The sequence below is a fragment of the Lepidochelys kempii genome, chromosome 6 (assembly GCF_965140285.1).
Source record: "Lepidochelys kempii isolate rLepKem1 chromosome 6, rLepKem1.hap1, whole genome shotgun sequence".
NCBI lineage: Eukaryota > Metazoa > Chordata > Testudines > Cheloniidae > Lepidochelys > Lepidochelys kempii.
In genome coordinates, this window is record NC_136385.1 from 56,333,954 (window position 1) to 56,348,843 (window position 14,890).

At 41.5% G+C, this 14,890-nt stretch overlaps 1 protein-coding gene across 10 annotated transcripts in view; it reads right to left on the reverse strand.

Moving 5' to 3' along the window:
- Nucleotides 1-14,890, reverse strand: part of LRRC4C (leucine rich repeat containing 4C) — an 850,059-nt gene that overhangs the window by 488,228 nt on the left and 346,941 nt on the right. For 8 of the 10 annotated variants that reach the window (XR_013635945.1, XM_073348026.2, XM_073348035.2 and 5 more), the window contains one exon: nt 406-495. The exons of the other annotated variants lie outside the window; for them this stretch is intronic. The gene's annotated coding sequence lies outside the window, so the exon portion shown is untranslated. The remainder of the gene's footprint in view (nt 1-405; nt 496-14,890) is intronic. 10 annotated transcript variants of the gene reach the window in all.

Consider the following 14,890-nt stretch of genomic DNA (forward strand, 5'->3'; position numbering starts at 1 on the left):
TGATTCTTGAGGAAAAACAATTCCCATTGATGTCAATTAAGTCTGAAGACAGAAAATGAATAATTAAGGAGGATTCCAAAGAGAGTTTACCTTGCAGATGGACCTTTTAAATTTAATTCCTTTTAAAGGAAAATTGGGGCTTTCACTTATAAGGTGTTCTCTGTGCTTATCTCACCTAGAAGAGACTGTGTACCATAAGGTATAAGGCAAAATTACACTAAAGGCAACAGAAAGGCCTGACATCTGACAGAATTTCTCATATTATTTTGGGTGCTGCTATTACCCAAATGCTTTTTTTTTTTTTTTTTTTAAATCTCTAACCATTAGCTCTTTGGGTGAAACCAGTCACACCCGTTAGCCTAAACTCATATGCTATCATCACTAACATAAACCCATTGAACTTACATGATGTTCAGACTATCCAATCGAATGTCAGCTTGTTTGGCTCCCACATCACTAAACTATCTTGAATTCTTGCAAGAGAGAAATTCATTTCTGGAGAAGACAAATAAAAAAAAAGACATTAAGTTAGACTACTGAAGATTGCACATAAGTGACAAGTGCTGAAAAACAAAACCTTCCCAATTGACACATCTATGGGGGAGTGGGGAGGAAATCACAATGTAACAAAGAGAGTAGGGTTTTATTATTGCAGCACTTGTACCTCAAAATTGACACAATTTTTTTTTCATATGTAGAAAACAAGGAATTTTGACTGTGAGCAGTTTTTGTTTGGTTGTTTTTTTTTTTCTCCCTCTCTTTTCTCCTATGAGAAAAAGATTATGCTTTACTAGAAAAAACGAGTGTATTTTCTATTGTGGCAAAACACCTCCATTTTACAGGTTTGCTGAGGGCCATGAATCTGTGCCATTATTGTCACTAAAAGGTTGTTTCCTGATGAAAATGAGGACATTTCACCTTGGTCAATATGGACAGAAGGATTTTGAAGAAATTTGTTTGGTTGGTACTCCAGAATAGCACCCGTTTCTACACGTTTGTAATGGCTACCAATAGGAAAAAACGAAGAAGACGGAAATTTGAGTGTTGTAGCAAGCCAAACTTCTACCAGTGAAATCTAATTAACTTTGGAATGGTCTCTCTGGGGAAATGGCGTAAGACTGACCACTTCAAATATACTGGACAAGGCACTAGTAAGTATGTATGTGCAATAGAATTTTCTAGAGTGATCAGCACTGGTCTAACTGCTCCGACTGAAGGCAAAGGTAGCTTTACCATTAACTTGAATGGGAGTAAAGTTAGAGCGGTGTTAAGAGCTTTTGAAAAATCCCACCCATAGAAAATAACCCTGCAGTGGAAGTGACAGTTCTCAGCTTTAGGCAGAGTTCCCTTTTTGGTCACTCCACTGGCAAAATCGGATAGCTTTCCAAATATAATGTGGTATAGGCTTCACTGCTTAGAAGACTTTAGTAACTTCAAACTGAACACCTATCAGAGAAAGAATACACTGTTGAAGACAATCCAGAACTAGAAGACAATGCACTGGATAATCAAATAGGCCTGTCATCTCTAAAGTCTACGATTGAAATACTTGCAAAGAGATCAGTCTTGCCATTGGATACTCATGGAGTGGAAGCAGGTAGTGTGATACAGCTCTACAATTTTGTCAGCCCTCCATGGAGCTATGATTATGACATATTAGATCTGTGTAATTATTAAGAGATGCAGACTGGCTTTAAGCAGTTTGAGAGCAAAACTTGGCCCTGTTACAATATTAACAATTCAGATATATGAACCTGCGCTCCAACTAAAGTGAGCTAATGATATTGGTGTTACAGAGGGCACTCAGCCCTGGAGGGACCCATTGTGTGAAGGCTAGCCTGTTATCCTTCACCCACTATGGAACAACTTCAGTTTCCCCTAAAGAGCTTTCAATAAGTTCAATGAACTTTTTATGTAGTGAATAGTGTCCCCTCTATGAATCTACTTTATTTAGCCAAAGGCCAAACATGGTACACAAGCAAGACTTAACCCCAGTATCTAGCTGGTGGGAAAAGAGTGTGGAAAAAGGGGGGCAAGTAATCTTTAGTCTGTCTACCACACCTGAGTCCATTTGTCTCCTCCTTCCAAGCTCCTTATTAGTAAAGTCCTCTTGACCAGGGACCCCTTTCCAGAGTCAAGTCTCTTGCCATCACCAGATGAAGGGTTACTTTACTGAACACAGGATCCCCACTTAGGTCAAACTACTGCAACTTGTTTACAGAGCAGCATGTATTGCCTCTGCAATCTGATCCACCTGCTAAAAAGTCTTTCTGCTCAAGTCAGGTCTCTCCTAGGTACTTAGCATTCTCAGCTTTTTCCCCTTTCAAAACCTCTTCCCTTCAGAAGTGCCCTTCATAGATTTCCTTTTCTTACAAGCTCCCTACCCAGCTCCCATAAGAAATACATCTCCTTAGGAGCTTCCTGGATCTAAGAATTTGCTGACTGAGCCCTCATAACCCTCTATTAGGCCCATGTTGCCCTTAGCTAATTGACTGCTCTTCAGTTACCTAGGTAATTAACTATTCAAAGGAGCAGCTCATTCTCCTTAGCAGAATCTATCACAGGTAGACTGGGTACCTGATCCCATCAGTTTTAGATGAAAGGTACGAGATGGTTACTGAGTCAGGAGGGCCTGTGGCTGCCCTTCAGCTCTACAGGAGAGACACCTGAGGGAAGGTCCAATTGTCTTTTATAAGGCTTTCATTCAAGGAGAGGGGAAAAGAAGGATGTAGGAAAAAAGAGAGTTGGAGGGTAGAAAGAGGTATTGGAGAACAGTTTAGGGCAGTGGAGAAGGGGCTTGTATTGCAAGTCTGGGAGTGGAAGAAGAGCTTCCCTGGTAAGCCTACTACATCAGGGTTAGTTCTTGCAACCAGTAAACCAGAAGGCTCCTGTGACCAGGTCACAGAGGGTGCAGGAGGACTAGTAGTTTGGAGAGGTTGGGGAAGGAGACCCAGGAGAAGGTGAAGAGCTGTATTGCAGTAGCAGCTACAGGACTTGGGGTAGAAGAACGGGCATTATTAGGCAGGGTGGTTGCAGCAAATTTCATAGTAGAACAGGCGCAGTGACAAAAGCAGGGGGTGTTGAAAGAGGACAGGGGCACAAGTAAAGCCCCTTGCTCACCTTCCCCGCCTCCCCCCTTAGTGGTGGGAATTGAGTCATGAGATCTGGCAATAGCAGCTGATGCAGAGGACCGAAGAAGTAGTGGGTGGAGGAGACTGGCTCACAGTGCCAGAGGAATGAGGCTAGTGGTGAAGGCAATTATTACTCAAACAGAGCTTGGTTTGAGGGCTGTGCCCAATAGAGGTGCACATGGGGCAGAGGAAAGTGTGGGGGTTGGGATGAACTAGAGTACAAATGGAAGGGGTGGGGTTGGAGACAATCAAATAGAGGCTAACCTCCTTGATTAGGGAACAAGCATTTCCCAAGTAGCGGGAAAAGAATCATTAAAAAAAAAAAAAAAACCACTGAGGAGACAGGTATGAGAAGTGGAATTTTACTGCTTGGGCTCTCTGGGACAGCTTCAGATGTCAATGTAGTACAGACTCAACAGCAGCACAAAGAACTGTCTGGGTCTTCTCAGGAGTTGAGGCTATTAGTGTGGAAGAGGACACTAACCACCATTGGGGTGCACTCAGACACCAGGTTTCCCATTACTAAGGGGATGATGTGGGGCCGGAGGCACCTTGTGTAAAGATATTGATGAAAATGAGTGACAGGAATAGTGGTCAACAGTCAGGGAAGGAGGGAGGAATGGAACTGGGGTGAGGGTACAGGGTCAGATAGCTGCAGATGGGTGAAGGAGGACATATTTTGTTTGCTATATATTTCCCTAATACCACCAATGCCAGAGAGATGTTTTAACAGAGATTGTTATTTTAAAAGGCAGAGGTTTGTGTCTTTGGACTTTGTAAAGGCAATGTAGCTGCCAGTGTTGAGAGATGGACCTCTGTTTTCAGAATAATAATCTGAGGGAGAGCTTTTGGAAGCACTATAGGAAGGTTTGTGGTAAAAAGGCTTAGCAGCATGCTTCTTTAACTGTGCCAGTCATAAATAAAGTCACAATTCTCTTTCGAAACAATACAGTTCCAATCAGTTGAGGCCTGGCTAAGGCAGGAGACAATAGCTGCAAAGGGAGGGAAAACATGGGAACTTGGTACATGCATATCAGGAGTGATTGAAGGTGGGTAGAGGACAGCAGTATTGAGTGGGAATAAAGAGCCTCCTGTAGGACTGGGGAGGAGACAGCTGAGAAGGGAAGTAGAGGAGCAAAACTCCAGTGACCCTCAGAGGGAGAGAGAGAGATTGCTGGAGGGAGAGATGAGGATTTGATGCTAAATAGGTAACAAGAAGGGTGGGAGTTGGGTGAGCTATCCCAGTAGACCCCCAGTAGTGGCACCAGATGCCTGGTGGGTAGGGAGGAGCCTCCTCTCCTCCCGGCTGCTCTCTTTGAGCCTTTACCTAGTGGTTATTCCCCCAGTGTTGTTTTCCCCATCTATCGCAGAACCAGGCAGCTGCATCTCCTGCTCTTGATGAGTGGCTACATCCCACAGCCCCTATCATAAAGAGGAGCTTTGAAGGGGGAGAAGGTGCGCTATCAGGGGAGAAGAGGGTACTAGCTCAAGTAAAGGGGATTCCCTGGAGCTGGGGACCCCAGATCGTTTCCCCCTTTTTTCTTCCATGACCCCTCCCCTCATGTACAGACCTGGGCAATAAATGGTCTCGTCTGTGCAGAGGAGATGGAGGCTCAGGAGTTAGGTGGAGATGTAGGGCTCTGGAGCACCCTTGTCACAGCAATAGAGGCTCTGGAGTCAGTTGATGGATATTGGGGAAGGGGCTGGAAATGTGGAGGGAGTGGTAGGCCTGCAGGAGGGAGATGGAAAAGAGGATAAGAGAAGCGGGGTTTCTTGAGAGAAGGGACTGAGGAAGCTGGTGGAGATATCTAGCTTGGTCACTGGAGATGGGTCATGTCAAGTGATGTCACCAGCCAGTGGATGGGTCATTGTCACTGGTACAATCCTACTACTTTCCCTTCTCCCACATGCACAGTTTATCCAAAAGCCTTGCAGACAGGGAAACAAACAGTTAAGACACCCTGATAAGAAATTAAGAAGGGGGTGGGTTTTGTGAGAACTGAAAGGGGGCAGGGAAGAGGGAGACTTCAGAAAGGGATGGAAAATTGCATGACATATTAGTATTGTTATCAACCCTTGAGGAGAATGTGAGGCTGAGGATTTGCGTCAGGAAGTATTCCTCATTGTGAAAAACAATATCTGATGGATTTAGTGCTAGTAAACATTCAGCTACATTAAATTAAAAAAGCAGAAAGTGAGAATCTAAAAATAACCATCACAGCAAAAGAATAGTTTTCTATAGTTTTTTTTTTTTTAACTGTTGCACTGAGTTTAGCACATTTTACAAAATATCATGAAATCCCAACATAGATTAATGAAGGCTGAAGTTCTTAGTGATGTGTGAAACAGAAAAGAGTTTGGCATTTTTGTTGAGAAAGCAAATAGTTTGGAAATGTAGTAAGATCTGTAAGATTTATTGAGTTCATGAGAAATATCATGGGAATAGTATTACTCATTCCTTTCCCTCTTAAAGTACCTATTATCCTGTAGGCCGCAGTCTATTGAACAGCGATGAGTTCCTGTAAAAAAAGCAGTTCCTGAAGGAAAAGCGATATTTTAAAAATCCAGGGCTTTGCTATGAAATCTTTTCCATTTGAGAATATGAAGGCATTTTACAATTAAGCCTAATAAGACTCCCTTGTGAATAAAGTCAATTTCTTCATTTGATGAAAGGGGAAACTGAGGCCCAAAGGAGTCAAGTGACTCTCCCAAAGTCAGACAGCATGTCTGTGACGGAGCTGGGAATAGAACTTGAAATCCCCAACTTCCAGTTCCCAGAGTTAAGCAGTAAATTCCTTGTTTGTGCACACCCAGTCCCCCTAAGAAACAAGTGAACAAAACACTTTTTTTTTTTTAACTTAAAAAATTTGGATTCAAAGTGAACTTTTGGCAAAGGCTCAAATCAGTTTCTGTGATCCTAACTAGTTCTGTTTTGGTCTCTCTAAGCTGACATTGGAGCATCTGGAATTCTGTGGCATGTCTGAGCATTTTTTTCCTCTGCTAAAGACATAGGGGTTTTTTTTGTTGTTGTTGTTTTAACTGATTTCTGTGACCCTTTGTGGTAGGGTTCAAGTATAACTATCTATAATCCTGTACCCATGAGAATGCACTGTAGTCTGTAATACAACAGGAATCCAGGCTTCAAACAGTTTTAAATAATAACAAATGAAGCTATGGACAAAGAGGGAATGTGTGTGTAGAGAGGGGTGTATCAAGGTTCCTTCCCCACTCTGAACTCTAGGGTACAGATGTGGGGACCTGCATGAAAGACCCCCTAAGCTTATTCTTCCCAGCTTAGGTTAAAAACTTCCCCACAGTACAAACTTTGTTTTGTCCTTGAACCCTATGCTGCCACCATCAAGCGTCTTACACAAAGACAAGGGAAAGAGCCCACTTGGAGACATCTTCCCCCAAAATATCCCCCCAAAGCCCTACACCCCCTTTCCTGGGGATGGCTTGATAAGAATACTCACCAATTTGTACAGGTGAACACAGACCCAAACCCTTGGATCTTAAGAACTATGAAAAATCAAACAGGTTCTTAAAAGAAGAATTTTAATTAAAGAAAAGGTAAAAGAATCAGCTCTGTAAAATCAGGATGGTAGATACCTTACAGCGTAATCAGATTCAAAACATAGAGAATCCCTCTAGACAAACCCTTAAGTTACAAAAAGACACAAAACCAGGAAACTACATTCCATTCAGCACAACTTTTTTTTACCAGCCATTAAACAAAAGGAAATCTAACGCATTTCTAGCTAGATTACTTACTAACAGAGTTATGAGGCTGCATTCCTGATCTGTTCCCAGCGAAAGCATCACACAGACAGACCCTTTGTTCCCCCCATCCAGATCTGAAAGTATCTTGTCCTCTCATTGGTCATTTTGGGTCAGGTGCCAGCTAGGTTACCTTAGCTTCTTAACCCTTTACAGGTGAAAGGGTTTTGCCTCTGGCCAGGAGGGATTTTATAGCACTGTATACAGAAAGGTGGTTTCCCTTCTCTTTATATTTATGACAGAATGGGACAATGTTAAGAAAAAAAGCAGTGACAACATTTCTTCTCCAGAGATTCCTCTATTAACACCATGGATTAGCCCTTGACCTAAACCGTTCCAGAAAGAAAGAAGGGCCAACTAAGAATTTGTGACACACTCAGTAGTATATTCAAGGTCCATCTAGAAATGGACTAATCTGCTTGGATTTCATAGGATATTGATCTTACATGTGTTCCCATATAGGCCTAGAGCTCCCAGCATCCCTCATGGTTATGTCAAGGGGAACTAAAGGTATACTTGACTATGAGCATACTGAACTTACATAGGATGTGCCCTGAAAGGAAGGAGAATATATCTAAGGTGTGATCCATTTCCACAACCTATTTTTGCAGCTGTGTTGGATGGTTTAACTGCATAATCACATATTAAAACCTGGAGGCACAGAGTTTGGTACTAAACCTGAACCAGTCTCCCATAAAGCTTTGCATAGTTATACGAAAATAATGGAGAATTACTAGCAGATGAACTTTATTACATATGGAACAAAATGTATTGAGAAATTAATCATAGTACCTGTACAGGATGTATTGACTACAGGAAAAAAAATAAATGTTATACAACTAATCACAGAATGTAGAGAGAAATAAACACGGAGGCTATAAAAGCCCACAGGTCTGTGATCAACTTTGAACAGATTTGAACTGCAGGGCTGTTTCCCAGGGTTTGGTATGTATTTACCTTTCTGTTTGTACTGATCCATCTTTGACTAATAAACATCAACTGAGCTATCTGCTGTCTTGTTGACCAATCTAAATCAAGTCATCTACACATTTATACTGTATTAAACTATATTACAAAGTGCCATACAAACTACACAGAGGAGTCCCCTTTAGATCTGGTCAGAAGAATTCAGATTAAACACTTTGTGAATGGAGGTTGCAGAGTTGTTGAAATCAGACAGTTTTGCAAAACAGGCACAATGGTAGCATTGGCTGATCTGGGAGCCTGAAGGCTTGGGAGCCAGGGCTTCCAGGCTCCCTGGGTCCCCAGCAGCGTACCAGGCTGGTTGTTATGGAGCCATAGACCCTAGGAGCCCTAGCAGCTGCTGACTGAAACTAACATCAGTTTCACTGCTGCCCAGCCCTGAATAGCAGCGGTGAAATTGACCAGATTCTTGTTAACTTGGGAACTTGTTTCCAAACTAAATTTATGATTTTTGTTCCTCGAAAATGTTGTTTTAGCTTTTCATCCCAACTCAGGAAGAAAAATATTTCTGAAAACTTGCTTTCATGCAACACCACTTTGGTTTCCTAGCCACCTCTAGTCACTTCGCCCACTGTTCAAATACTTCTGGAATAAAGGGCAGCAGTTTAAATGCACACAGCAATGCTATACAACGGTTTAGGATAGGAAGCAAAAAATACTTTTTTTTCCCCCAATTGCAATTTCAGAAGTTGTTCAAGGCAGAATGCAACTGCTGGAACTGATATTTTGGTTGAGACCTCTACTAGTACAGAAGGAGTCTAATGAATGTTTAATTACTATAAATAGTCAGGAACTTGGTTTTATATATCATCCAAAAAAAAAAAAAAGACTGCACCTTTCTAAGGCACTTGTTCACCACTGCATTACAAAGGAACAGTAGGACTTAATGATTCACCAACACAATTTGTTTTATATCTTTCTCCCATCTTACAACACCAGCTTAAGGAACAGTCAGTGAATACTAAGCAGAGTACGGCTAAGTAGAATCATAGAATATGAGGGTTGGAAGAGACCTCAGGAGGTCATCTAGTCCAATCCCCTGCTCAAAGCAGGACCAGCACCAACTAAATCATCCCAGCCAAGGCTTTGTTAAGCCAGGCCTTAAAAACCTCTAAGGATGGAGATTTCACCATCTCACTAGGTAACCCATTCCAGTGCTTCACCACCCTCCTAGTGAAATAGTGTTTCCTAATATCCAACCTAGACCTCTCCCCCCTGCAACTTGAGACCATTGCTGTCATCTGCCACCACTGAGAACACCTAGCTCCATCCTCTTTGAGAAACTCCCTTCAGATAGTTGAAGGCTGCTATCAAATCCCCTCACTCTTCTCTTCTGCAGACTAAATAAGGTCAGTTCCCTCAGCCTCTCCTCATAAGTCATGTTCACCAGCCCCCTAATCATTTTTGTTGCCCTCTGGTGGACTCTCTCCAACTTGTCCACATCCTTTCTGTAGTAGGGGACCCAAAACTGGACGTAGTACTCCAGCTGTGGCCTAACCAGTGCCGGATAGAGGGGAATAATCACTTCCCTCAAGCTGCTGACACTATTTCTACTAATACAGCCCAATGTGCCATTGGCCTTCTTGGCAACAAGGGCACACTGGTGACTCATATCCAGCTTCTCATCCACTGTAATCCCCAGGTCTTTGTCTGCAGAACTGCTGCTTAGCCAGTCGGTCCACAGCTTGTAGCGCTGCATGGGATTCTTCCCTCCTAAGTGCAGAACTCTGCCCTTGTCCTTGTTGAACTTCATTACATTTCTTTTGGCCCAATCCTCCAGCTGAACAATGGACCACTTTAAGCTTCTACGTGAGTAGAGGAGGTTGTGAGAGTTGACTTAAAATTACTGTACAAAGTTCTATGCAGATGGGTATAGTAATGATATTGGGAAGCACTGATTTGGGTTTAAAGCCAGTAATCTCTCTCACAAGTGAGATACAAAAGTTCATGAGTTGGTTCTTTTGTCAAATCCTTATCCTTTCACTCTCTCCTTTGCCCTCTCCCCTCCACCCCCGCCAAAATGCATTTAACAATGTGAGACACTTCCCTGACGAGACAGAATTTCTAGTTTATCGTACCTACTTCCAAAATTTATCACCATGGACTGAAAAGACTTCAGAAGCTCTTCGGAGAGTACAAAACAAGGACTGCTGTGTGGTGTTTGTTTCAATGTGGTACATTCTAGCTATACACAGAGTACTCTTTTCTAATATATATGCTATTTAGTCTTTTTTCCATTTTATTCACATAATTTACTGGGCCCTTCTGAATGTTAATCTATTTAAAAAAAAAACACAGGATGAGTCTGTGCGTGCCATTGGAAATAAACAAGGATAACAAAACAGTGCATCAAGGACCTAATCCTTCAAGCAATTGAGTGCCACCTGAAGTCAAAGGGAGTAGAGGATGCTCAGCACCACAAAAGCAGCACTCAGCAACTCCCAAGATAGGACCTCTTATTTTTGATCTCTCTTATCAACCTTGTCATGTCATCTAATTTTCCCATTTGTCATTGAGGAAAGATAGAGTTGTACATATAAATGAGTGAAATATATAAAAATAAACAGTATATGCAGGTCTATCTTCAGAAGAATAGGTTCTGGACTTTGATTGATGCCATTCTTCAAACCCTGCTTCTGAAATTCTGTTCTGAGAGTAGGGCAAAATTCCACCAAATTGAGCTTTATTTAAAACCTCCCCCAATTTCAGGCTTTCAAAAGCAGACTAAGGATGACAAACTCCATGGAGTGGTTAGAAGAGAATGGGAGACAAAACCCTGGTTTATATTTCTAGTTCTGCCACTGAGTCACTGTTTACCCTTAAGCAACTTCTCATATCTCCCACCTCTTTTCATTTTATTTCATATTTACAAGTGGGTAATCTAATCTTTGTGTACTTCACAGAGGTACTGCGAGGCTTCTATAATGTTTGCTTTATTCTCCCTGCATTCTCAAAATTATTATTTCTTTAAAATGAGGGGAAATAATGACTTGAGAGCAAACTGTGACTACAATTAGTAAAGAGTAAACCACTTAGCAACATTAAGAGATATCAGAGGGACTCTGTGTCACTCAGCATTTGATATGAGTGATGGGGTTTGTCTAGGATAAGGAACATCCATATGATAATTACAATGAAATAACTATGAATTGCATGTAACTGTATTAGCTCTATTGCCAATTATCAAAAAACTAGGCAGCAGTAGGCCACTCATTCATTTCCTCTTGTGGCTTTGATGGTGTATTGGTGTTTAACAAAAATCACACAGCAACCAAGATAAAGTACAGATTGTTTTCAAAAGTCCCTGCCAGTGCCTGAGACAGATGCTTTCTGAAATTACACCTAGTGATTTGCAATACTCATGTGATTGATTGTTCACATTTCCTGGAAGTCTGCTGAACAAATATACTTGCAATCATTTGGTTCGGCTATATAAACAGCCTTGCATATTAGCTGGGGTTCTCAGGCACTATGATGATGAGTGCCAAATACTTAGACCTCAATTCAAGAAAGTACACTTATTCAGGACAGCATTTAAGCACACACTTAGCGTTAAATATGTGACTAAGTCACATTGACTTCAGTGGGATTTAAACACATTCCTCAACTTAAGAACATGTGTTTAAGTGCTTTCATGAATCATGACCATAGGTAGAAAGAAAACAGATTCACAGTAGTATTTTGAATGGTGGTGCTCATCTGACTTGAGGTAACCCTTTGCTGTATGCCAGCATTTATGGAAGATAACAACCAAAGCATGGGATCAAGTAGAGGTGGGAATATACTAACAATCACTTTCTGCAAATAGTCATTTGAATTTTTAAACAGATTTGCTCTGACCACGTTGCTATTCTTTTGCAGTTTGCTTTACGTGAGTATTCTAGTGAATGAGCCTTACAAGCATGAACACTTTTAAAAAGGCAAATATTAGATACTGAATGTTCACAAACAGCAAATTTCAAATTGCAGAGTAAGCCAACAACTATGCAAAGTGCAAAATATATTCAAATATTCAATTCAAAATTTGCACTGGTATTGGTTAGTCAAGAGTCATTCAACAAAGAAAAACAATGTCATGTCGCTGATATAATTGACCAGCGCTAAATTAAATATAACTATGAACCAAGATTTTTTTAAATGAATGATCTATAGACCGGTTTCAGAGTAACAGCCATGTTAGTCTGTATTCGCAAAAAGAAAAGTAAAGCTTTTGTGAGCTTTAAGCTTATGCTCAAATAAATTTGTTATTCTCTAAGGTGCCACAAGTACTCCTTTTCTTTTTGCGAATTCCAGACATATTATCATTTGTGGAAACCTACTGGTGTATTTATGTCATTGTACCCTTTTAATATTGTGTCAAAAGTATCTAAAAAGTTTAGCAAGGAAAAAAGTGTCTATCCTGAACAATTTGGTTAGAGGGCAAAAAATGATGAAAGTCTTTGCAAAAAAACCAACCCCTGTGCTTAAAAAAGAATTTGAAAGGTCAGAGAGAGGAAGGACACTTTGAGCACAAGTGGGAGTTCATTCCAAGCATCAGGGGAGGCATGAAAGAAGTTGCAAAGCTTAAAGTGAATGGAGACAATAGATAGAGGACTGTAAAGAGTAAGGGCTTGGCTACGTTTGCGAGTTAGAGCACATTAAAGCAGCCCCGGGTGCCTTAGCTCACTACCCGTCCACACTGGCAATGCACTTAGAGCGCTCTGACTCCATGGCTAGAGCACTCCTGGTACTCCACCTAGGTGAGAAGATTAACACTTGTTGCGCCTTCACTGAAATGTCACGGCATCAGTGTGAACGAGGTGTTGCATTACTGTTCTCTGATCAGCCTCCTGAAATGTCCCATAATCCCCTTAAGTCAAGTGGCCACTCTTCTCATTGTTTTGGAATCACTACAGGAATATGGATATGTCCTTTGAAAGCTTTGTTTCTGACAGCCGGCTGCTTATCTGCTCCGAGATAAAGCAACCATTAGTGTGGAATGCTGTGTGTGTGAGGCGGGGGAGAGGGGAGTCTGTTGCTGTCTGAACTTACAAGATAGCATGCTGACATGTTCTCAGCCCCCCTCCCCCCAAAAAAACCCACTCTCTTTCCCCCCCACATACACACAAACACACTCCCTGTCACACTCCACACCCCTCCCATTTGAAAAGCATGTTGTAGCCACTTGCATGCTGGGATAGCTACCGCAATGCATTGCTCTCTGTGGCCATTGCAAGAGCTGCTAATGTGGCCACGCCAGTGCGCTTGTACCTATCAGTGGGGACAGATTGCAGCACTTTCCCTACTGTGCTCTACAAAGGCTGGTTTAACTCAAAGCTCTATATCTGCAAGTGTAGCCATGCCCTCAGACTAAAAAGAAATAGTTTGTGAGATGAAACGGGCATTAGAGGAATTGTGAAGAGCTCTGAAGGTGAGGGAAAACAGCTTGAACTTAATGTGATAAAAAGGTAGGATGTCAGAAGAGATTTGAGGCAGTAGGTTTGGGGTGATGTGATCAGAACTTTAGTAAAGGGAGATGACTTTAGCAGCAGGCTTCATAGCTCCACTGATGTATTCCTGAGAGACTGCCTCCACGGTCTTCCAACGTGCTACCACCATCCAAGGTCTTTCTGAAAGTCGACTATTTATTTGTGCATGTTCTGGCTGGGCAACAGTTTACTGGGAGCCAGAAGAGCATGTAAAGGTGTAGTTCTGACTTTCAATCAACACTCATTTGTCATTCCATTAGACACCCTTTACGCAATTCAGACATGTTAAAAAAATGCAATTTTAACGCTCAGTCACAGCCCCCCCCCCATCTCACTTGCTGTAGCACAATAGTCAATGTGGCTTTTGTTACCTTTCCTGCATCTTGACCTCATTCTGAACATGCCTATTTCCCCCCCCCCCATCTGTATCCCCAGTTGTTTATTTGGCTTCAGCCTTTGCAAAAAATATTGCTGACTAAGCAAAGCAAATGTAAATAGTTTCTGCAGGCTCTCTTTCTTGTAAGGCTAGTGGCTGCATTATGACAGCCAACACCACCTCATAAATCTAACATCTATCTTTAGAAAAAATATTGGAACAAATAGTAAGAGAAAACAAATCACAATTTCTAGAGCATAACAGAAAAACAATAGGCAGCACTGAGGTTTATTACAGAATAGATTACTAGAAAAAAACTTGATTGATTTCTTCTTTAATAGAAGTACTAAATTAGCGACTAGAGAGAAAACAGTGGCTGTAAAATAACAAGATATTAGAAAATAATTTGGTACACTGTCTCATGAAATCTTATTCTCTAAAGTAATCTAAATTAACTTGGCCTGCATTTAAAAACAAATAAAATGATAAACGACAATTTGAGTTGGCAGGAGTCATCAGATGTGGTACCATAGAGATTGGTGTTGGATATGGACAAAGGCCATGTTTAACAGGGACCAATCCTATTTTGCTAAAGAGGTTGACTAAACAATGTAATGCAACTTTTCTACCTGTAAATTTTGAGCTCTGTTACATCTATGTAAATCAGGAGTAGCTCCACTGGCCAAAGTCTCTGAGTGGTTAATCATTCCCTGATGGTGAGGAGCAGAGCTGAACTGAGCTTAGTAGAGATACTTGGTATAAAAAGTCAGGAGCCATGAACAGCTAACAGGAGAGTTTCAGAAAGAGTTTGGAGAGGGAGTGTGAGAGGCTTTCCTTCAAGGTCTATGTTTAATTCTAGGCTGGCCAATGATGGAAGCGTAATGGTGATCTGCAATGGAAGTGCATGTTTGCTTTCTTGCTTGAAGCCAGAAGATACTTCCTGTTAATAGACAGCAAGCTGGTGACTGTGCTGGAAGAAAAGATTCTTGGACTGGAAAGGCAAGAGAGAATCTATGGAGAATGAAAGAATCTGAGATTTTTCTAGACAACCAGCTTCAGGAAACATGAGTACCCCAGGTTCAAGGAAGAACAGAACTGGCCATAAAAGATTTGGAGAGAGAGGAACTTAAAGAAGAGGTTTGGAAGTTCATATA